Below are 23,736 nucleotides of genomic sequence, written 5' to 3' on the forward strand. Positions count from 1 at the left end.
AGAGCTCAAGAACACTCAATACATACACCAAAGTAGGACTAGGGTTTTACGCACCCCCGCGGCCCGAACCTGGGTAAACGACCCTTGTGCTGACTGTTAATCCTGCTCTTCTCACAACTCCACGCCCCGGCAACCGTAGTAGGGATTCTTGTGATCCCATAGGTGTCGTTTCCCACCGACAACTGGGCGGGCTGTGGCCCATTATGCCTAGGCTATTATTTTATGTCGACCAAATATCCAGCCCAGATATTAATTTTTTTCGAGCTGAAAATGGCTATCTCAGCTATACTTTTATTTTGAGGAATACCCAGCCCAGGTCAACTTGTTATTCTCCGTCCCGCTGGGCTGCAAATCTTTCCTAGGAGGGATGCATTAGGCTTAACAAGAAAATGGATTTTAAGAAATAATAAATGGGATGTAATTATAAAAACTGGGCTGTAACTCTAAAAAAATCACCAAACACATAATTAGTTAAAAAATATTATTATTGGATTTTTAAAATTTGAATTTCAGTACTTGTTGTGCGTGCAATATTATGTTGGATTTTTACGTAATACAAATTTATTTTGAAATTATTGTTTAAGCTGACTAGAAATATCGGGATAAAAATATTTCGGATCCCATCAAAATGTGGAAAAATTTATTGAATTCTGTTTTGAGCGGTTGGTTGAAATTATTAATCATTGTTCTAGCTAGAAAATGAGCTGTAGTTTTAACAAACTGTAAATGGGTTGTAGTAAATTCCATTAGAATTCAAAAATGTGTTGTACATTCTTACAAATCGCAAATGGGCTATATGTTCTCTTCCACACACTTGTGGGCTTACTAAGTTGACGCGTACGCAAGGCTTTGTCAACTTATAGTCAACACACAGTTCTAGCAGCAGTGGTCGTTGGATGTCCATCCAACGGATGTGGTCCTTCTTCTTCAATCTCGGATATTCTTGCTTCAGCCGCCCAAACCATCGCCGGCGGTACCGCCTGCTACCGCCTCCCGTGGCCGGCTCTGCTGCCGCGCAGGACTCATCGGCCCACCCTACTCCCATCGCCGTCCAGGCCATTCCTATACTCACCAACACTTCCTGCTATTCTCCGGCGACGGCATCCTCACACCACAGCCGGACCAATGAACCCTGGTACTCCCCTCCGCGTGGGCATCCACCTGCCTCGTCTTCCCTGGCTTTGCGTCATTCACTTCCTAGGCCTCGCCATCGTCCACTGCCTGGGTGCTGTCCGCGCAGCGTGGTCAACGAACGACAGCCATCGAAAGAGGACTCTACATGGTGAGGCTGACAGATGGACCCACCAGTTACATCTTCGCACGCAAGGAAGTGCGTCCATATTACGGGCAAAAAATATGGTTCTTCCACCTGACAGCTGGGACCCACCAGTTATATCTTCACACGCAAGGGAGTGCGTCCTTATCCTCCCTGATAGCTGGGACCCACCCGGTCGAAGCGTACATAGCGTTTTCTGCCTGGTCGCGAACGTGTACGTACATACAGGTCGATCGATCTCTCTGCAGCGATGAACCGTGACCGAGTAAGGAGTGACATGTGTCGTAGTAGAGGCATGGACGTAGCATGTCACGCAGTCCCTTTTATATCATGTACATGTATGTACAGCCACGCTGGAAGAAAGTAAATACGGCTACGTACGTACATATGAGCGGGGTCTCGAACGCGTACGTGCATATGTAGACTTGTAAAATAGGCATAGTAAAGGCTATCAATGCCACTTTTATTGAAATAAAAGATGCAAAAAATTGTTCTAAATAACAGTAAGCAAATCCTAACAAAATAAATTGACGCTCCAAGCAAAACACATATCGTGTGGTGAATAAAGATATAGCTCCAAGTAAAGTTACCGATGAAAGAAGACGAAAGAGGGGATGCCCTCCGGGGCATCCCCAAGCTTTGGCTTTTTGGTGTCCTTGAATTTACCTTGGGGTGCCTTGGGCATCCCCAAGCTTAGGCTCTTGCCACTCCTTATTCCATAGTCCATCGAATCTTTACCCGAAACTTGAAAACTTCACAACACAAAACTTAACAGAAAATCTCGTGAGCTCCGTTAGCGAAAGAAAACAAAACACCACTTCATGGTACTGTAATGAACTCATTCTTTATTTATATTGGTGTTAAACTTACTGTATTCCAACTTCTCTATGGTTTATAAACTCTTTTACTGGCCATAGATTCATCAAAATAAGCAAACAACACACTAAAAACAGAATCTGTTAAAAACAGGACAGTTTGTACTAATCTGTATCAAACGTATACTTCTGGAACTCCAAAACTTCTACCAAAATAGGACGACCTAGATAATTTGTTTATTGATCTGCTGCAATTGGAATCAGTATTTTATCACGTTCTGGTGATTTTTAACAATTATTTTCGTGAGCAGAAAGTTTCTGGAATTTTCAGGAAGATCAAATAACTATCATCCAAGAAGATCCTATAGGTCTTACTTGGCACAAACACTAATTAAAACATAAAAACACATCTAAACAGAAGCTAGATGGATTATTTCCTAAACATAACCAAAAAGCAAGAAACTAAAATAAAATTGGGTTGCCTCCCAACAAGCGCTGTCGTTTAACGCCCCTAGCTAGGCATGATGATTTCAATGATGCTCACATAAAAGATAAGAATTGGAACATAAAGAGAGCATCATGACGAATATGACTAGCACATTTATGTCTAACCCACTTCCTATGCATAGGGATTTTGTGAGCAAACAACTTATGGGAACAATACTCAACTAGCATAGGAAGGCAAAACAAGCAAATCTTCAAGATTTTCAACACATAGAGAGGAAACTTGATATTATTGCAATATGTAGAAGCATATGATCCTCTCTCATAATAATTTTCAGTAGCATCATGAATGAATTCAACAATATAACCAGCACATAAAGCATTTTTTCATTATCTACAAGCATAGAAAATTTACTACTCTCCACATAAGCAAAATTCTTCTCATTCGGAATAGTGGGAGTAAACTCAACAAAACAACTATCATGTGATTGAAAATTAAGATCAAGATGACAAGTTTCATGGTTATCATTATTCTTTATAGCATACGTGTCATCACAATAATCATCATAGATAGGTGGCATGCTTTCATCATAGTAAATTTGCACATCAAAACTTGGGGGACTAAAAATATCATATTCATCAAACATAGCTTCCCAAGCTTGTGGCTTTGCATATCATTAGCATCATGGATATTCATAGAATTCATACTAACAACATTGCAATCTTGCTCATCATACAAAGATTTAGTGCCAAACATTCTATAGATTTCTTCTTCTAGCACTTGAGCACAATTTTCCTTTCCATCATACTCATGAAAGATATTAAAAAGATGAAGCGTATGAGGCAAACTCAATTCCATTTTTTTGTAATTTTATTTTATAAACTAAACTAGTGAAAAAACAAGAAACTAAAAGATTTGATTGCAAGATCTAAAGATATACCTTCAAGCACTCACCTCCCCGGCAATGGCGCCAGAAAAGAGCTTAGTTGACGGGGTGTGAGTGCCGCTTACCTAGCCTCCCCGGCAACGGCGCCAGAAAAGAGCTTGATGTCTACTACGCAACATTCTTCTTGTAGACGTTGTTGGGCCTCCAAGTGCAGAGGTTTGTAGGACAGTAGCAAATTTCCCTCAGGTGGATGACCTAAGGTTTATCAATCCGTGGGAGGCGTAGGATGAAGATGGTCTCTCTCAAGCAACCCTGCAACCAAATAACAAAGGGTCTCTTGTGTCCCCAACACACCCAATACAATGGTAAATTGTATATGTGCACTAGTTCGGCGAAGAGATGGTGATACAAGTGCAATATGGATGGTAGATATAGGTTTTTGTAATCTGAAAATATAAAAACAGCAAGGTAACTAATGATAAAAGTGAGCGTAAACGGTATTGCAATGCTAGGAAACAAGGCCTAGGGTTCATACTTTCACTGGTGCAAGTTCTCTCAACAATAATAACATAATTGGATCATATAACTATCCCTCAACATGCAACAAAGAGTCACTCCAAAGACACTAATAGCGGAGAACAAACGAAGAGATTATGGTAGGGTACGAAACCACCTCAAAGTTATTCGTTCGGATCGATCTATTCAAGAGTTCGTACTAGAATAACACCTCAAGACACAAATCAACCAAAACCCTAATGTCACCTAGATACTCCATTGTTACCTCAAGTATCCGTGGGTATGATTATACGATATGCATCACACAATCTCAGATTCATCTATTCAACCAACACATAGAACCTCAAAGAGTGCCCCAAAGTTTCTACCAGAGAGTCAAGACGAAAACATGTGCCAACCCCTATGCATAGGTTCATGGGCGGAACCCGCAAGTTGATCACCAAAACATACATCAAGTGGATCAATAGAATACCCCATTGTCACCACGGGTATCCCATGCAAGACATACACTAAGTGTTCTCAAATCCTTAAAGACTCAATCCGATAAGATAACTTCAAAGGGAAAACTCAATCCATTACAAGAGAGTAGAGGGGGAGAAACATCATAAGATCCAACTATAATAGCAAAGCTCGCGATACATCAAGATCGTATCATCTCAAGAACACGAGAGAGAGAGAGAGAGATCAAACACATAGCTACTGGTACATACCCTCAGCCCCGAGGGTGAACTACTCCCTCCTCGTCATGGAGAGCGCCGAGATGATGAAGATGGCCACCGGTGAGGGTTCCCCCCTCCGGCAGGGTGCCGGAACAGGGTCCCGATTGTATTTTGGTTGCTACAGAGGCTTGCGGCGGCGGAACTCCCGATCTATTCTGTTCCCCGAAGGTTTTAGGGTATATGGATATATATAGGCGAAAGAAGTCGGCCAGGGGAGCCACGAGGGGCCCACGAGGGTGGAGGGCGCGCCCACTCCAAGTCTCCCGGATTGCTTTCTTTCCAAAATAACTCTCCCGAAGGTTTCATTCCGTTTGGACTTCGGTTGATAGTCCTTTTCTTCGAAACACTGAAACAAGGGAAAAACAGGAACTGGCACTGGGCTTTGGGTTAATAGGTTAGTCCCAAAAATAGTATAAAAGTGTTTAATAAAGCCCATAAACATCCAAAACAGATAATATAATAGCATGAATACTTCATAAATTATAGATACGTTGGAGACGTATCAGCATCCCCAAGCTTAATTCCTGCTCGTCCTCGAGTAGGTAAATGATAAAAGAAATAATTTATGAAGTGTGAATGCTAGCAGGTGCACAAGTTTGATCAATTTTTAATCACCTTTTCTAGCATCATTATATATCATAACAGTAGCTCAACTCATAGAACTTTTCATGATCAAGTAACAAGCTATTCACATGTTAAAGTATAGATCATAAACTTTCTTGAAAACCAACAAACCATGTTATTAGTCATCAAACAATTACAATTCATCTTATTTTCAGAAAGAGTCTATGTCAGAGCTTTGATTTAGCAAACTCCACATACTCAACTATCATTTAGTCTTTCACAATTGCTAACACTCATGCGATATTTATGGGTTCAAAGTTTTAATCAGACACAGAGAAAGATAGGGGCTTATAGATTCGCCTCCCAACCTTTTACCTCAAGGGTAATGTCAACAATAATAGCTCATGATGCCTTACATCCAATTGGATATATATATATATATATATATATATATATATATATATATATATATATATATATATATCAGAATCTTTCCAACACGAGGTGCTTGCCAAAGGACAAAATGAAAAAAGGAAAGGTGAAGATCACCATGACTCTTGCATAAAAGTAAAAGATAGGCCCTTCGCAGAGGGAAGCAGAGGTTGCCATGCACTTTTATAGTTGGATGCACAAAATCTTAATGCGAGGGAACGTCACTTTATATTGTCACTTGTGATAGGAACCTTTATTATGCAGTTCGTCGCTTTTATTGCTTCCATATCACAAGATCGTACAAAGCTTATTTTCTCCACACTAAAAGATCGAACATATTTAGAGAGCAATTTTTATTGCATGCACCGATGAAAACTTACTTGAAGGATCTTACTCAATCCATAGGTAGGTATGGTGGACTCTCGTGGCAATACTGGTTTAAGGGATGTTTGGAAGCACAAGTAGTATCTCTACTTGGTGCGAAGAATTTGGCTAGCATGAGGGGGAAAGACAAGCTCAATGTGTTGGGCGATCCATGACAATATACTTTATTTCGGATATAAGAAAACATAACCAATTATGTTGTCTTCCTTGTCCAACATCAACCTTTTAGCATGTCATATTTTAATGAGTGCTCACAATTACAAAAGATGTCCAAGATAGTATATTTATATGTGAAATATCTCTTCCTTCAATATTCTTTCATGAATTGTTCAAGTGACCAATACAATGTTTGCTAACCTTCAAGAAATTTACCACCTCTACTTCTTATATGTAAAGTCATTACTCCCCACGGGATAAGCATATGAAACATGTATAATTTCAGATTTATGATATTCAAATCATTCAACTATTTACTCATAGGATATAAGTGAAGCACACGAGTAAATGACAAACGACTCCAAAAAGGTATAAGTGAAGATTAATGAGTAGTTAAATAATTATATAGCTATGTGAAGACTCTCTCTCATTTAAGAATTTCAGATCTTGATACTTTATTCAAACAGGAAGCAAAACAAAATAAAATGACATCTAAGAATAGCAAACATCATGTGAAGAAACAAAAACTTAGGCTCAACCGATACTAACCGATAATTGTTGAAGAAGAAAGGTGGGATGCCTACCGGGGCATCCCCAAGCTTAGATGCTTGAGACTTCTTAAAATATTATCTTGGGATGCCTTGGGCATCCCCAAGCTTGAGCTTTTTTGGCTCCTTAATTCCTCTCATATCACGGTCTCCCTAAATCTCAAAAGCTTCATCCACACAAAACTCAACAAAGACTTGTGAGATAAGTTATTATAAATCCACGCAAAACCTTATCATTCTCTACTGTAGCAAATCACTAAAATTATTATTCAACATTGCGTACTAAATTCCTATGCATATTTAATAGTCCTATCCTCAAATAGAATCATTAAAAAAGAAAACATATGCAAACAATGCAAACATAGCAGCAATCTGCCTAAACAGGACAGTCTGTAAAGAATGCAGCAAGATCCATACTTCCCTAGATCCAAAAATTATGAAAGAAAATTCTCACTGTAGTAAATTTATCAAAGCTTATTATGCAAAAGGTTTCAACATTTTATCACATTCTGACTTTTCTATAGAATTTTTGCAACAACGGTAAAATTTCTGTTTTCAAATAGCAACATGTAGACTTGTAAAATAGGCATAGTAAAGGCTATCAATGCCACTTTTATATTGAAATAAAAGATGCAAAAAATTGTTCTAAATAACAGCAAGAAAATCCTAACAAAATAAATTGATGCTCCAAGCAAAACACATATCATGTGGTGAAGCTCCAAGTAAAGTTACCGATGAACGAAGACGAAAGAGGGGATGCCTTCCGGGGCATCCCCAAGCTTTGGCTTTTTGGTGTCCTTGAATTTACCTTGGGGTGCCTTGGGAATCCCCAAGCTTAGGCTCTTGCCACTCCTTATTCCATAGTCCATCGAACCTTTACCCAAAACTTGAAAACTTCACAACACAAAACTTAACAGAAAATCTTGTGAGCTCCGTTAGCGAAAGAAAACAAAACACCACTTCATGGTACTGTAATGAACTCATTCTTTATTTATATTGGTGTTAAACTTACTGTATTAAAACTTCTCTATGGTTTATAAACTCTTTTACTGGCCATAAATTCATCAAAATAAGCAAACAACACACTAAAAACAGAATCTGTTAAAAACAGAACAGTCTGTACTAATCTGTATCAAACGTATACTTCTGGAACTCCAAAACTTCTACCAATATAGGACGGCCTAGATAATTTGTTTATTGACCTGCTGCAATTGGAATCAGTATTTTATCACGTTCTGGTGATTTTTAACAATTGTTTTTGTCAGCAGAAAGTTTCTGGAATTTTCAGCAAGATCAAATAACTATCATCCAAGAAGATCCTATAGGTCTTACTTGGCACAAACACTAATTAAAACATAAAAACACATCTAAACAGAAGCTAGATGGATTATTTCCTAAACATAACCAAAAAGCAAGAAACTAAAATAAAATTGGGTTGCCTCCCAACAAGCGCTATCGTTTGACGCCCCTAGCTAGGCATGATGATTTCAATGATGCTCACATAAAATATAAGAATTGAAACATAAAGAGAGCATCATGAAGAATATGACTAGCACATTTAAGTCTAACCCACTTCCTATGCATAGGGATTTCGTGATCAAACAACTTATGGGAACAATAATCAACTAGCATAGGAAGGCAAAACAAGCAAATCTTCAAGATTTTTAACACATAGAGAGGAAACTTGATATTATTGCAATACTAGTTGACCCGTTGCGCCAAATGACGCAGAGACCCACTAAAGCCATGTTGTCGATGAAAATAGTTTCATTTTGCAAGGAAATATTCGATATTGGTAGTATAAAGACCATGTGTTAAAGTCATGCTATATTGAAAATATGTTGATCATGCTGAGAAATCTGAGTTAAAAAATCATATTTCTATAACATGCATAGACCAACTAAGGAAGCATTTTTTAGTTTAAAATATGGTTATCACCGTGAGAAATCTGAGTTTGAAAAAAACATGTTTGTATATGAAAGCATAGGTATTTGAAAGGTACATATGCTACCTAGTTCGGCCCAGGAACAATTCTTTGTGTGGCCCGTTCAGAGTCACGCCTGCATCCATCGTGCCTATTTATCCCCGATTCTTCCTCAGTTGCTCATTTGGGCAAGAGAAGCATACTGAACTGGTGAGATTTCTCTTGTCCTATTATTTCGGATTTCTCTGCATGCATGGTTACACATATGGTCCATTACACCAAACACCACAATGTCCATTTCAAACACAAAGTGTTTTGAAAATTAAATTATGTTTTACCATGGAGGAACAGTCCAGACTTGAAACAACAGATGCAACTACTTTACCAATTCAAACTCTTCAGCAACCATTTATGATTATGATGTCTAATGGCACAAGGTGTCAATTTAGACTAAAGAGTTATTTGAAATGTGTTTCATTTGTTCTTTACAAAGTGCTAGATACAATTTCACTGCACATAAGAATTTTGAAGCTAGATTAAAAAGGTATTTTCATGCATACAAACCATAACTAAACAACGTGAATGTAAATATATATGACTGGGTCATACTTCCTAATACAAAAGCAAGCAACGGACTGGTAATAGGTAGGCCTGTTGTAGAGAGATTGTGGTAAATTACAGTTCATTATTACACGCAAAATGTTTTTGCTTCGGAGCAGAACACTGGTCTATCTTTGTCTTCATATCCTTTTCTTCTCAGAGCTGGTGTGATGCCTTGCTCCTATTCATGGATCTTGACCTACAATTTTTCAACAAACTAAATTAGTTATTTATTCAATGGGAAATATGAAGTGGGGATTACTTCGCCAATATCGTTAGCAAGTTTATGAGGGAAAAGAAAGCAATGTAACTTCCAAAAGCGAAGGTAAGAATGAAGTACATAATAGTGTAGCTGGGAAAGTAGGAACATGAGCTGCGACATGTTTCAGAAAAATGGTCGAGGTTCCCTGATCCTAGTAACATGAGTTGCGATTATTTTGTCAGGGACTCATGGCTGTATATAACTTTCACAAGCAACATCCCATATGTGACAACCTACCTTCGATCACAAAGCTATATGATCTATATAATGGAGAAAAATGGAGCTTTCGATAACCTGCATACCTATTTTTCCCAAAGCAAAGCTAAGAATGAAGTACACAGTATTGTAACTGGGAAAGTAGGAAAATTAAATCATATACTCTGAAAAATATTGCAGAAAGAGAAGCGTGAAGCACACTTCCTTGAAATTTGAACACAATCGGACATTCATTTTTGTTGAGCCTGCTATATATCTATGGGGAAGCATGGATAAGAAAAGATAGAAATTTAGAAAATGTATGCAAATTCACATATATTTTTCTAAAATCCCATGGAAATGTGTGGGTCCACTTGGTCTATCAGGATGGCGTACTTCAAAAAAGCAAGTCAGGCAGCTAATAGCTTGGATAAAACCTCTATAGATAGTAGAAAACAACTTCCAACGATTCGACTGTACAGACTAAAAAGTTCGCCAGGAAATGAGAAGAGCCAGCAAAATACACTAAGTTACAGAAGAAGCACCTGAAATAAAATAGTGGCAGTTAATTTGGCAAGAAACCTGCATATATTTGAGTGCAATTCGCATCCTCAAGACATCGCTCTCACGCATTTTTTCCTAGTAAGTAGAAAGCATATATAGAGTATGAAAAGGGGATACAGATTACACAACAAATAGTAGTTTCAGAGCTTTAGAAGGCCGTCCAGTTTTAGATAGTATGCTTTCACCTATGCAGAACTGGACTCTGTACTACTTATTTTAGAGTCAAGACATATTTCAATCTCTAAAGGAAACCTGACACGAATCATCTGCTACTCTAGAAATTTGATTTATCACGGCTAACCAACATGGAACGATCATCTGACTTTCTGGCTATACTAACGTGTAAATATTTGGCAGGTATAGACTCGTTCAAGTTGACTGCAAAAGCAAGGAAGGTTGCTGTAGCTAGATAAATGACTCGTTCAAGTTGACTGCCAAATTTTTATTAGAAAGTGGATGCCTACTAATAGTGCATCTCGGGGAATCACGGTGAGAATGAAAGGCCTGGAGAAATGCAAAACGGCAAGATAAAATTCAGACATTGGCATAGAAAGAAACTAATAGGAAAACATGCACCATCAATCACTCACCATAAGGTCAGCAACTGGACAATAGCTAAGCTGCAGTAGATGGTTACCAAGTAATGAACAGAAGAAAAATCACTATAAAATAACCATGAGAGCACCAAACTATCTGCAAACATGAAGGCCCTTTCTTGGATTAGACAGGACGAGTACGCCATGATAATCCAAAGAACAAAAAGATGGATTTAAATTTATAGAGCAATGCTAGGAAGATATTGTCTTGAAGAACGGAAAGTAAGAAAACAATAAAGCAAGCAACGAACCTGCAAAAAATATCCTCCAAGTTTTGCGTGAAAATCCATCAAATGTATCCTTGATCGCATATTTGTCTCTGTCAAGGTACTCTACAGGAAGGTTCTCCAAAAAACAGAGTAAAGTTGTTTTTCCTTTTTGAGAGTTTGATACCAAACCTGCAATGTATCAAAAAGGGATTAGAATTGATAAGAAAAGAAATCTCTGCTATTTTATAGTCGAAGAAATGCTTCAATCGACAAAAATACAAAAACATTGAAATTTGATGGTGTAAGGAACCTGCAGTGATATACTGAGCCATAAACTACTTTGCAATAATATACTGAACCATAAACCTGAAGCTCTACTTTGATGCCAATAAATTTATAACTGGGAAAGTAGGAAAATGAAGTCATATACTCTAAATCATATTGCAGAAACATAAGCGTGAAGCACACTTCCTTGAAATCTTTACACAAGTGAACATTCATTTAGCATACGGAGGTAACATAAACTTAAGCATAAACTTAAGCAAGACTATTCAATTGATCATGGTACATGGTGGATTTTTTATAATTGATATTTGGCTGGAAGTGGATAAGTTCTGTAGATATTCGGATGCTCATTTTCAGTAGTCAGATAAATCGACCTGATTTCCCAGCTTAGACGTTTCAGACATGTCTCACAATATGATGTGACCATGGGTTCAATCCCATGTTCAATTATGTACAAAGAGAGGCCCCATTTGGAAACATGTAAGCACAATCAAACGCCTGGGAACATAATTCTGTTTACAAAGCTATTTGCAGGTTTGAATGCATTGCAGCAAGATGGCATGATAATCTATAGTAACCAAGAATGTTCAAAAAACACGACAGAAAAGCATAGCAGAGGAACTGAGCAAATCAGTTAAGCGCGATATGTAAGATATGACTGACATGATGGAACAAGATGCATGAATGGCAAGTAAATACTACTACCACATGATGTAGAGAAGGAGAGCACGATGTTTTAAGCATATAGTAATATGAATGGAGCTCACGGGAATATGGCGCGATGACTGGTCGTCTTCACTTCCTGTAAAACAATTATGATTTCCATCAGATAAAGGAGAAAGCTACTTACAAACCTACAGTAGAGATGCTACATAATGTAAGCTCAAAAGAACACAAGCTTTCAAATTAATGTAATGAACAGGCCAAAACTCTGCACCTATCATCATCACAACTGTGGACATAAGATGTGCTGTGTATTTTTAGATCTTTCATTCAAATAATTTGCAGCACTGGCAGACATATCATTCAAATAATTTGTAGCACTGGCAGACGTACAAAGGCTGACCCATGTTATTTCAGTCTTATGACTTTTACTTTAGCAGAACACTCATTTGGTCAATCTTGGTAGAAGAGCACCGAAACAATTTTAGGAGCATCCATTAAGAAAATAGTAACAATAGCAGCACAGTTAGGCATATAAATTGGTGGGTAAAACGTATCTTCTTTGGATTATTCTACCAGGATAGATAATAAAACTTCACCTGTCATGTCCTTTTTCAGCATGGTGCCAATATATACTTCAAAACAGCATTGGACTACCATATTGTCTAATATATTCTGGGATCCCTGAGGAACGTGGTCTTCTATGTCAGATCTGCATATTTTACTTTGCTAATATTTATTAGACAATATATTAGACAATATGGTAGTCCAATGCTGTTTACCCATATTGTCTAATGGTAATCCAAAACAGCATTGGAATACTTCAAAACAGCATTGGAATACTTCAAAACAGCATTGGACTACCATATTGTCTAATATATGGCCAACGAGCGTGCTGCTATTGTAGTCCGAGACGAGCCCAATGCTAATATATTAGACAATATGGTAGTCCAATGCTAATATATTAGACAATATGGTAGTCCAATGCTAATATATTAGACGCCAACGAGCTGTATGGTAGTCCAATGCTAATACTTCAAAATAGCCAACGCCAACGAGCGTGCGAGACGAGCCCACCAGTCATTGGCCAACGAAAACAACCGTGAGGTGAAAATCGAGTTTAACCGTTCTGAAGATCTAACGGCTTAGACGTGTCCGAAAGCCAGATCTGACGGCCCACGAAGGCCCAATCGGGGGAGCCTTCTGGAGGTGAGTTGGCTAGCCTCATTATTGTTTTAAATGTAGAAGCATATGATCCTCTCTCATAATAATTTTCAGTAGCATCATGAATGAATTCAACAATATAACCAGCACATAAAGCATTCTTTTCATGATCTACAAGCATAGAAAATTTACTACTCTCCACATAAGCAAAAAAATTTCTCATTCAGAATAGTGGGAGTAAACTCAACAAAACAACTATCATGTGATTGAAAATTAAGATCAAGATGACAAGTTTCATGGTTATCATTATTCTTTATAGCATACGTGTCATCACAATAATCATCATAGATAGGTGGCATGCTTTCATCATAGTAAATTTGCACATCAAAACTTGGGGGACTAAAAATATCATATTCATCAAACATAGCTTCCCCAAACTTGTGGCTTTGCATATCATTAGCATCATGGATATTCATAGAATTCATACTAACAACATTGCAATCTTGCTCATCATACAAAGATTTAGTGCCAAACATTCTATAGATTTCTTCTTCTAGCACTTGAGCACAATTTTCCTTTCCATCATACTCACGAAAGATATTAAAAAGATGAAGCGTATGAGGCAAACTCAATTCCATTTTTTTGTAATTTTATTTTATAAACTAAACTAGTGAAAAAACAAGAAACTAAAAGATTTGATTGCAAGATCTAAAGATATACCTTCAAGCACTCACCTCCCCGGCAACGGCGCCAGAAAAGAGCTTAGTTGACGGGGTGTGAGTGCCGCTTACCTAGCCTCCCCGGCAACGGCGCCAGAAAAGAGCTTGATGTCTACTACGCAACATTCTTCTTGTAGACGTTGTTGGGCCTCCAAGTGCAGAGGTTTGTAGGACAGTAGCAAATTTCCCTCAGGTGGATGACCTAAGGTTTATCAATCCGTGGGAGGCGTAGGATGAAGATGGTCTCTCTCAAGCAACCCTGCAACCAAATAACAAAGGGTCTCTTGTGTCCCCAACACACCCAATACAATGGTAAATTGTATAGGTGCACTAGTTCGGCGAAGAGATGGTGATACAAGTGCAATATGGATGGTAGATATAGGTTTTTGTAATCTGAAAATATAAAAACAGCAAGGTAACTAATGATAAAAGTGAGCGTAAACGGTATTGCAATGCTAGGAAACAAGGCCTAGGGTTCATACTTTCACTGGTGCAAGTTCTCTCAACAATAATAACATAATTGGATCATATAACTATCCCTCAACATGCAACAAAGAGTCACTCCAAAGACACTAATAGCGGAGAACAAACGAAGAGATTATGGTAGGGTACGAAACCACCTCAAAGTTATTCGTTCGGATCGATCTATTCAAGAGTTCGTACTAGAATAACACCTCAAGACACAAATCAACCAAAACCCTAATGTCACCTAGATACTCCATTGTTACCTCAAGTATCCGTGGGTATGATTATACGATATGCATCACACAATCTCAGATTCATCTATTCAACCAACACATAGAACCTCAAAGAGTGCCCCAAAGTTTCTACCAGAGAGTCAAGACGAAAACATGTGCCAACCCCTATGCATAGGTTCATGGGCGGAACCCGCAAGTTGATCACCAAAACATACATCAAGTGGATCAATAGAATACCCCATTGTCACCACGGGTATCCCATGCAAGACATACACTAAGTGTTCTCAAATCCTTAAAGACTCAATCCGATAAGATAACTTCAAAGGGAAAACTCAATCCATTACAAGAGAGTAGAGGGGGAGAAACATCACAAGATCCAACTATAATAGCAAAGCTCGCGATACATCAAGATCGTATCATCTCAAGAACACGAGAGAGAGAGAGAGAGATCAAACACATAGCTACTGGTACATACCCTCAGCCCCGAGGGTGAACTACTCCCTCCTCGTCATGGAGAGCGCCGAGATGATGAAGATGGCCACCGGTGAGGGTTCCCCCTTCCGGCAGGGTGCCGGAACAGTGTCCCGATTGTATTTTGGTTGCTACAGAGGCTTGCGGGGCGGAACTCCCTATCTATTCTGTTCCCCGAAGGTTTTAGGGTATATGGATATATATAGGCGAAAGAAGTCGGCCAGGGGAGCCACGAGGGGCCCACGAGGGTGGAGGGCGCGCCCAGGGGGTGGGCGCGCCCCCTGCCTCGTGCCTTCCTCGTTGATCCCCTGACGTGCACTCCAAGTCTCCCGGATTGCTTTCTTTCCAAAAATAACTCTCCCGAAGGTTTCATTCCGTTTGGACTTCGGTTGATAGTCCTTTTCTTCGAAACACTGAAACAAGGAAAAAAACAGGAACTGGCACTGGGCTTTGGGTTAATAGGTTAGTCCCAAAAATAGTATAAAAGTGTTTAATAAAGCCCATAAACATCCAAAACAGATAATATAATAGCATGAATACTTCATAAATTATAGATACGTTGGAGACGTATCATTCATCGAGAGGCAACGGAATGCATCATGTTCATAAGGAGCCAACCGGCTTGGACAGAACAACCAAAACGAGGCCTGGCGTACCGCAGAACGAAGGAAACGGCCTTCTGTTCGACTGCCTACGGTCGAAACGGGATCATGTTCACCAGGAGGGGTCTGGCGTATTGCAAAATAGAGGAAACGGACTTCTCATCGACCTCCTACGGTCGAAACGGGGTCCTATTGATCGCGAGGGGTGTGGCGTACCGCAAAACGGAGGAAACTGACTTCTCTTCGACCTCCTACAGTCAAAACGGGGGTCTTGTTCATCAGGAGGGGTCTGGCGTATCGCAAAACGGGACTCCACGGGCTACTGTTCATCCACCGTCGACCTCCTCCAGCCTCCACCTACGACTGTTCATCCACGGTGTCTCCCTCCTGCCTCCACCAGCTACTGTTCATCCACGGGCTCCTGTTCATCCAAGCTTCATTGGCTACTGTTCAACCAGCCCTCCACGAGGTCCTGTTCATCCAGCCTCCACCGGCTACTGTTCAACCAGCCCTCCACGGGGTCCTGTTCATCCACCCCCAACCGGCTCGATCGGGGTCCTGTTCATCCAGCGGCAACGGCCTCTACTACCACGAGGTCCTATTCATCCAACCCCCACCAGGAACTATTCATCTAACCCTCAACAACGCTGACTATTCATCAAGAGGCAGCAGGTTCGATCGGCTTCAGTTAGCAGCAGTAGCGAAGGAATCGCTCGATCGGGTTCAGTTAACAGCCAGGGATCGATCGCTCGGGTTCAGTAACGTAGGCAGTGCAATCGCTCGGGTTCAGTAAGCGAACGCCTCGCTCGGGTTCAGTTAATCCCAATGCCTCGCACACACGCGTGTACGTATACAAGTGAAAACGCGCAAACCTCCGTGCATCACTCAGCCCCGACCACCCACCGTAACCGGGAACACGCCAATATTTTCCTCGCCCTCGCTTCTACCACGATTTTTTCCGTCATGGATGGCCCAAAGAATGTCATGCAGCTGCGTCTCCGGCCCACCCAGGATGAAAAGCCCATTTTCTCTCATGATTTTTTGTCATGGAAGTAGGAACCCACCACATCTATGATGATACCGGGTTTTGTCACAATTATCGTCATAGAAGTGTCATAAGCATGACAGGAAAAAAATTCATCCGACCCAAAATGTCATGGATGTGTCTTTTTTTTTAGTGAATATTAACATTGAATGCTAGCATGAGTAGGATATGAACACCATGAACATAAATATCATAGAGGCTATGTTGGTTTTGATTCAACTACATGCATGAACATGTGCTAAGTCAGGCCACTTGAAACATTCAGAGGAGGATACCATATCATCATAGTACATCACAATCATTTTAATGCATGTTGACATCCAAGATAAATCATTATCCAATCCTAGCTACTTAAGCATGGCATGAGAAACTATAATCTCTAATTTTCATTGAAAACATGTTTGATCGTAATATGTTGAATCATGGATACTAGGTTAAACATATTTACAAAAATAAAACAAGTTGAGTTCATACCCGTTTCTCTCTACCACAGTCACTTCATCAAATATTGTCATTATTGCCTTTCACTTGCACGACCGAATAATATGAAAATAATAATAGAGCAAGAGTGCCTTGGACTAAGCTGTAATCTACAAACATTTTATTCAAAAGGAGAAGATAAGGTAATATAGGCTCTTTGTTAGATCAATAGCAATGCATATGAGAGTCACTCAACATTTTCATCATGGTTTTCTCCTTGGTATGACTCAATAAAAAGAAAATAATTTTAGAGAAACACAATGAAATATTTTTGGAGTTTTTAGTTTTTCTAAAGAAAGCAAATTAAATAAAAAGAAAAGCAAGAACGAGAAAAACTATTTACGCGGGAAAGCTCCCAACAAGCAAAAAGAAGGATCTCAAAATCTTTTTGGGTTCCTTCTTTTTAATACTACAAGTAATTAAACTAGAAATAAAACCGAAAAGAAGAAGAAACATTTTTATTTTCTCAAAGTTTTTCAAACACACAAGAAGAAAGCGAGGAAATAAATCAAGCATGGATAATACAATGAATACTGACAACTGGAATGAAATGTGTGAACATGAATGTAATGTCGGTGGGAATACGTACTCGCCCAAGCTTAAGCTTTTGGCCTAGCTTGGTAATCACCAGCCACGCCTTGGATAATAATTTGAGTGATAGCTCATGGAGGCTCTTGGTGTGACCACCTCAGCCTATCTGGCTGCCTCAACCTCCGCATTGTACGCGCGAGCCTCGTTCTCCAAGACATAATATCTTCTTTTGATGTGATAATCAAAAAGAACATGTGTAGGCAAAACAACCGGTACAATAGGTTTCTTATTAAACCTCAAGTTATATAAGTATAATTAGTGGGCGTGCCTGTAAGTAACTTATGGCGATTCATGGCATCGAAGTCTAAGTACTGAGTAGGTAGGATCGGGTCACCAGGCAGAGGTGTTACACCAACCTCTCTAGCTAAACGAGAAGCATAAATCCCACCATAAAAATAACCAGTACCGTTGTTGTGCTGCAACCTTCGTGCAACAATCACTCCAAGATTATAGCGTTTAATTTTGGTCAGAGCAGTGTGTATGAGGCTCAAGTCAGGGGCACATAGTGTGCTACAATCTTGCTTGCCTACAATGCATTTGCCATTAAACAGTGCAAAGTATTGAATTCATGGGAAATGAATAGTTTTTATTCTATCTTGTGTCACTCCTCTATCCTCACCGTAGCAAAGACTAGTAAAATTGACTCATATTCAGATCTTGGTGGCTCATCTAGCGAACCCCAATATGGAATTTTGCAGGCATTACAAAACATCTCTAGAGGCATGGTACATGGATGGTTATAAAGACTAAATGAAACTCTAGACTCACGTGGATGAAATTTAAATTTCTTAGTTAACGTTTCTGTGAGGTTGAGACGCAGAATGCACTTATCCTCGATGTAGGGACCGAGCTCGCGTTTTGAACATATTCCTCAAATGCTTCCTTAATACATGTGCTCACCATGAAATTGTTACACGACCATAAGCATGATCGATAACCGCATCCCGCATTTCGCTCGCGCTTGGTTCAACATAAGACCGACGTATCGAGCCACTACTAGATGATGCCTCCGTAGACCTCCTCCTCAAAGAACTCCGAAAGAATTGCATTTTTATTTGCGAATGATTTCTGAAAAAAAATTGGGACACAAAATTTTTGTCAACAAAACCTCACAAGATTGATAGCAACTACTCATAAGGATGCATAGAGGCCATATTAAGCATTCAAACTACTTAGAACTCTAATAATTCAACATGCAAGCTCATCTACAACAGCACAAAGAGTAGCTAATTATTCAAAATATAAACCACTAAAGCAAAAACTAATTGGAGTAACGGAGGAGTTACATACCAAGTAGCATTCCCCCAAAACAGTTTCGGAAACGGAGCTTCGAGCAAAGAGATCGAAACCCGCGAGTTTGAGAGCAAGAACACGAGAGAGAGAGAGAGAGAGAGAGAGTTATGGTGATTTTTTTGGAGGTAGGAGATGACATGGCTAAAGAAGTAAGTGAGGGGACCCACATGGGGACCACAACCCATCAGGGCGCGCCTGGGGCTGCTGGAGCGCCCTGGTGTCTTGTGGTCACCAGGTGCACCCCCCCCCTCTGATGTTATCTGCACCCAAAAATTAAAAATATTCAGAAAAAATCGTATTAAATTTTCAGGGCATTCCGAGAACTTTTATTTTTGGGTCATTTTTTTATTGCACGGGAAATTCAGAAAACAGACAAACCATGGCATTTTATTTTATTTAACTAAAAAAATAGAAAACAAAAGTTGGGAGTAGAAGGTTGTGCTTACTAAATTCATCAACTTCATACCTCTCAAAAATGATCCATTAATAAGGTTGATCAAGTCTTATTAACAACCACCTTTGATTAGCATGAAATCGAAGAACTTTCGTAAAACACTAAGTTACCTCAACGGGGATATGCATGTCCCCAACAATAAGCATTTCATATTTCTTTTTGGCAGTAGGTAGAGGTAGTTGGAAACTTCCAATAGTGAGTGTCGGAGATTTTTCAATAGCATTAATACCATTCACTTGGAATTGTTTCTTCGAAAAGTGCACTGTATGTTCATTACCATTGATATGAAAAGTGATCTTGCTTTTATTGCAATCAATAGCAGCCCCTACAGTATTCAATAAGGGTCTACCAAGGATAATCGACATGTTTTCGTCCTCGGGCATCTCAAGTATAACAAATTCAGTTAAGATAGTAACATTTGCAACAACAACGAGCACATCCTCACAAATACCAAGAGGTATGGAATTTGTCAGCCATTTGCAAAGATATTTTAGTAGGTGTGAGTTTATTCAAATCAAGTCTTTTATATAAGGAGAAAGGCATAACACTAACACCAGCTCCTAAATCACACAAAGCAATTTTACCATAATTTCTTTTGATGGAGCAAGGTATAGTTGGTATTCCTGGATCTCCAAGTTTTTTAGGTACTCCATCCTTAAAAGAATAATTAGCAAGAATGGTGGATATTTCAGCTTCTGGTATCTTTCTCTTATTAGTGACGATGTCTTTCATGTATTTTGCATAAGGGGCCATCTTTAAAATATCACTCAAGCGAGTGCGCAAAAAGACTGGCCTAAGCATTTCAGCAAAGCGTTCAAATTCTTCTTCATCTTTTTTCTTAGTTGGTTTAGGTGGAAAGGGCATGGATTTTTAAACCCATGGTTCTCTTTATCTTCCATGTTTTCTAGCAACAAAGTTTCTTTTATCATATCTTTTATTTTTAGGATGTGGGTTATGAAGATCAACAGATGGTTCTATTTCAACATCATTATCTAGTTGTTTGTCAATGTCTGGTTGAGTGCCTTCATGAACATCATCATTATCTTTTTCATTATCACTAGATGAATGTTCATTACCAGATTGAGTTTCAACATCAAAGATAGAAACATCATTATTATTTTCAAGAGGTTTTTCTATTTCAGGTTCACTAGAGGTATGTAAAGTCCTATCATTTTTCTATTTCTTCTTCTTATTAGAAGGACTAGGTGCATCAGTGTTAATTCTTTGAGAGTCTTGTTCAATTATTTTAGGGTGTCCCTCAGGATAAAGTGGTTCCTGAGTCATTTTACCTCCTCTAGTTGCTACTCTAACAACAAAGTCATTCATATTATTATTCATTTCACTAAGCAACTCTCTTTGAGATTTAGCAACTTGTCCTAGTTGAGTTTGAACCATAGAAGCATGTTTTCCTACACCTCTTACATCATTAGTAATTCTAAACAACAAGTCACCCAAGAGACCAATCATATTAGAATTATATTTCAATTGTTTCATAACATTTTCATTGAAGTGATCTTGCTTCCTAATGTAATTGTCAAACTCATAAAGGCATTGACTAGGATGTTTATTGTAAGGGTTGTCACTTTCATCAAATTTCATTAAAGATTTTACCTCTACCACCTTTGGTGGTGGTGTGTCAAGTCCATGTATTTCTTCAATAGGAGGTAAAAAATTTACATCCTATGCTTTAATCCTTTTTTCCTTCATACTTTTCCTTGCCTCCTGCATATCTTCAGGACTTAGATATAAGATACCCCTCTGCCTTGAAGCGGGCTTAGGCGGTGATTCAGGAAGAGTCCAGTCATCTGTAACATCCCAAAATTCTAAATTTTGGAATGTTATATTAAATTAATAGATTTGATTGATTGTTTGATTGTGGTGTGGTTGCTTGTGTGAAATTGAGTGAAATTTGAAACTTTTTGAAAGTTAAATGAGAGGGAATAAAAGGACTTTCCCAAACTTTCATTCTGTATTTACGATCTCCGTGCATTCAAATTATTTTCAAATACAAAACCCTAGAGAGAAGAGGACATGACTTCTTCCATTTAAATAAATGAAAAGGGTTTTTGAAAAGATTTGAATTTCCTTTTGGAAAATATTTCCAATTCAGAAACTTTATGCAACTCAATGATTTTCATGAGAGAAGATAAAATGACTTCTTCAAAACATATGAAATATGAGTTGGAAGTTTAAAAGAATCAAATTTAAAGTCCTTTTGAAATTATTTTCAATTTGGAGTTATTTGGGTTATATTCAAATTATTTTTCTCCAAAAATAAAATATATGGAAAATGGGTAAAATGATTCCCTACATCAGAAAATTGGAGAGAAATAAATTTGAATGTATTTTGGTATTTTTAAAATGATTTTTATTGGATTTTATTAGAGCAGTAGCACTGTTTGATTTATTTGAATTCCTGTAGATTTTATTTGATGCTAGAAAAATGTCTATGCTATAGAAAATCATTTTCTGAAAATTTTGATATATTATATGCTTATATAATATATTTTTTATTTATTTTGTTTTTGTTATTTTTGTTTGTCTGGAAAAATGCTTATTAAAAAAAACTCTTCGAACAGTGCCAGGCCGAAGCCCAGCACTGCTCTCTCTTCTCTCTCTCTCTCTCTCTCTCTCTCTCTCTCTCTCTCTCTCTCTCTCTCTCCGCCCCACGGCCCAGCAAACCGAATCGGCCCATGGCCTCTCCCTCGCGCGAACCGCCTCCGCCCCGGTCGTCCGATCCCCTCCCGCTCGCCCTGTCTTGCTAACAGCGGGGCCCGCCTCTTCTTCTTCCCCACGACACAGGACTCTTGCCCGAGCACGACGCCGAGCACCGCCGCTCAAATCCTCCCGGGGCGCTATCTCCATGACCCCGCGCGCAAGCTAGGACCCCTATATAAATCCCTAGACACCCCTCGTCCGATTCCCATCAAAATCCCTCTCTTTTCCCCTCGGGATCGAGTACACCGAGCTCTCGAAGTTCGCCGGCGCCGCCGCAACTCCGTCGTCCCGCCCCGCGCCGTTCCGACGCCGCAGCCGGACGCCGCCACCACCATCGGACTCGCCTCGACGCGCTGCACCTTCCTGTGGATTCGCCTGAGCCGGAGGGCCACCGGAGATCCCACCCCGACTACCACTGACGCCACCGCCGCCGTCTTCTCCGTTGCTGGCGACCTCCACCACAGCTGTAAGCCACCGCTACACCCCGTCCGTCTGATCTAGGGTAGATGGATAGGATTAGATTAGGATTTGTTTTTTTAAACCGTTATTCACTAATTGGCAAACGTTCGCTAGTTAAGCCTCTGGAGCGAACGAGTTCGTTGGTTTAGTTTCTATAGCGAACGTTCGTTCGGTAGAATTTTTCTTTTTTCTTTTTAATTTCGGCCAGGGACCTATCTGTGATTATTTTCATTATAGATTAGCCCCTGGTTTTCAAACGGTCACAACTTTTAGCCCGTTTATCCAAATCCAACGAAACCAACGCCCACTTCTTCGTTATGATCCCCTCTATCCAGTAAAACAAGTTAAACATGTTTTTTAAATTTTAAATTTGAATTAGATCATATTTGAATTCAAACTTCTTTTGATCATAACTTGAGTTTTATAACTCCGATTTAGTTGATTCTTTTTGCAGATCGAAGCTCTTGACCTAAACTTTCTGATAAGGCAAAATTCACCTGATTTTGGTACTGTTAGAAATTGTTTTATGTTGCAAGAGTTATTTGCTTGGTTTTGATGTTTTTCGAATTTTCTTCTTCGTTCTTTCCGATTCTTTTGCATGATTTCTTATGTGTGGTTACTACTTCTTGCTTACGATAGATTGACCGGAGTGTGACGAGTAGAACTATCAGGAGTTATGAGTGCGAGTCATCTTCATCATCAGTACATGCAAGTTCACACTTCGATCATATCCCTTTCATAGCCAGTTTTTATGCATTAGTTTCACCCTCAAACATTGCATGAGTAGGATCTGATTAATATGTGGGTTTTGGGAAGTAGTTGATGAGGTAGGAACCTATTGTCCTGCATTCAAACCTTGGGAGTTACTTTTACGTTATGCTCATACTGCCATGCTATGCTCGTAGACGTGGATTGGTTTGAGAGAATTCATGAAAGATGTGAGAGATTATTGTTAACTAAGGTTCAACTTAAGGTGGCTACTTTAATACACATCTGGGTGGAT

The 23,736-nt window shown here is 39.2% G+C and overlaps 1 long non-coding RNA gene across 3 annotated transcripts; it reads right to left on the reverse strand.

The window, feature by feature from the left end:
* Positions 1-9,105: 9,105 nt before the first annotated feature.
* On the reverse strand, positions 9,106-12,756 carry LOC109766183 (uncharacterized). 3 transcript variants are annotated; one of them, XR_002233553.4, is made up of 4 exons: positions 12,639-12,756; positions 12,144-12,178; positions 11,134-11,280; positions 9,106-10,979 (listed from the first exon to the last, which is right to left on the reverse strand). It is a non-coding gene; the product is annotated as an uncharacterized lncRNA (long non-coding RNA). The 3 variants fall into 3 exon arrangements; XR_012184343.1 differs by having other exon boundaries at positions 9,106-11,280; XR_012184344.1 differs by having other exon boundaries at positions 9,106-11,280; positions 12,082-12,178.
* Between the last annotated feature and the right edge of the window lie 10,980 nt (positions 12,757-23,736).

The sequence above is a fragment of the Aegilops tauschii genome, chromosome 5, assembly GCF_002575655.3.
Source record: "Aegilops tauschii subsp. strangulata cultivar AL8/78 chromosome 5, Aet v6.0, whole genome shotgun sequence".
NCBI classification, from domain to species: Eukaryota; Viridiplantae; Streptophyta; class Magnoliopsida; order Poales; family Poaceae; genus Aegilops; species Aegilops tauschii.